The 1,999-nt window shown below is 43.6% G+C and overlaps 1 pseudogene; it reads right to left on the reverse strand.

The window, feature by feature from the left end:
* Positions 1–406: 406 nt before the first annotated feature.
* LOC123238720 lies at positions 407–1,344 on the reverse strand (annotated as a pseudogene).
* Between the last annotated feature and the right edge of the window lie 655 nt (positions 1,345–1,999).

A 1,999-nucleotide genomic window follows, 5' to 3' on the forward strand; every position in this document is an offset into this window, starting at 1 on the left:
AGCTATGTGTCACTAAGGCTAGAGTTAGGAAGACTTGAGTTCAAATTTAGCTTCAGAACCTTATTATGTGACCCTGGACAAATCACATAATCTCTGTTTCCATCTGTAAAATAGGGGAAATTGCTAGGCTTGTTGTGAGAATCAAATGAGATAATAATTATAAAATATTTATCACAGTGACTGGAATGTACAAAGCACTTTTACAAATATCAGCTATTAGAAGTAGTTGTTGGTCATTAGAAGACCAAGAAAGCCATTCAGACATGGTAAACCATGAATGTTTCACTCTACTTGGCTATCCTAGAAACAACCACCAAGTAGAGGTCCTAGCCTAGGTCTATGACCGCTGCACCTATCCTCTATAGGCACCCTTCCTGGGCATTAAGAAGGCACTAAGTAGGGTCTATCAGCCAGTGATGAACCGGAGCACCTGTTCCTGGATCTGCTTGGTTCTTGCACCATAAATTACAGGGTTGAGTGGTAGTGGGATGCTCATGTAAAGGTTGGCAATAAGAATATGAACATATGAGGGGATTCAGTGACCAAATCGGTGAGTGAGGAAGGAAAAAACAGCAGGGGTATAGAAGACACACATTACTCCTACATAGGAACCACAGGTGCTCAGCATTGTGGGAAGGGAGCATTGAGTTGGGCATTGTGGGAAGGGAGGAGGAAGACTATACACAGAATATAGACATAGGAAACACCAATGAGGACCAGATCCACAAGAAGAAAAGAAGCTGCAAAGAGGCCACAGATGGCATGAACACGAATGCTGGCACAGGCTAATTTAATAAAACCATGTGTTCGCAGTAAGAGTATGCAAAGACACGAGCTTGGCAGAAGGGCAGACGACAGGCAAGGGTGACAACAGAGATCATGAGCAAAACAGGGTGAAGCACAATTATCATCCCCATGCCAGTCAGTACTTGAGGTGTCAAGGTGGTGGTATAGCAGAGAGGGGTACAGATCGACACATAGTGATCAAAGACCATGAAAAATAGGACACTGGACTCCATGCCAGTAAAGCTGTGGATGAAGAATATTTGGGCCATGCAAGCTCCAAAGCTAATCTCATGGGCTCCAAACCAGAAGATGCCCAGCATGCAGGGCACGGAGGTTGTTGAGAGTGCCAGTTCAGTTGTGGAGAGGAGGGCCAAGAAATAGAACATAGGATCCCACGTCAGTCCAGATCACCAGTAAGATAGTGACATTGCCCAAAAGTGTCACAAGGTAGAAGGAGCAGAAGGGCAGAGACAGCCAGATGTGGGTGTCTTCTAGCCCTGGAATGCCCAGGAGGATGAAGGTTCTTGGGTGGAAGGTAATGGCATTGGGTTGTGACATCCTGCCATAGCCTGAAAGGCCAGGTACAATTGTCCCTCCTTGGAAGAAGATGGAAAAAAAATAATAGCTAGCAGCACTGTAATTCCATCAAACTGATGAAGAAATGTATTCATAGTTCCTAAGAGATGAATAAAGTGAAATATTTTATGATAACACTTATAAGTTATGAATAGGCCATTGAAGCTCTTTATAATGAGTAAAAAGATCCATTTTCCCTTTACTAGTTCTAAATTCTGAAGCAGAAGGTAAGGGTTTAAAAATATTTTTTTAACCTTATTTTTCACCTTAGAATCAATGCTGTGTATTGGCTCAAGGCAGAAGAGTGGTAAGGGCCAGGCAATGGGGGTCAAGTAACTTGCCCAGGGTCACACAGCTAGGAAGTGTCTGAGGCCAGATTTGAACCTAGGACCCCCAGTCTCTAGACCTGGCTCTCAATCCACTGAGCCACCCAGCTGCCCCTGAATTTTTTTTAAATAAAGAAAACTCACATTCCTTCTTACAATCAATACTATGTATTGCTTCTAAGGCAGAAAAACAGCAAGGACTAGGCTAAGGGGGATAAGTGACTGGCCCACACTCACACAACTAGGAAGTGTCTGAGGTAAAGTTTGAATCTAGATCCTCCTGTGTCTAGTCCTGGCTCTTTCTCTTAAGC

The sequence above is a fragment of the Gracilinanus agilis genome, chromosome 3, assembly GCF_016433145.1.
Source record: "Gracilinanus agilis isolate LMUSP501 chromosome 3, AgileGrace, whole genome shotgun sequence".
Classification (NCBI taxonomy): domain Eukaryota; kingdom Metazoa; phylum Chordata; class Mammalia; order Didelphimorphia; family Didelphidae; genus Gracilinanus; species Gracilinanus agilis.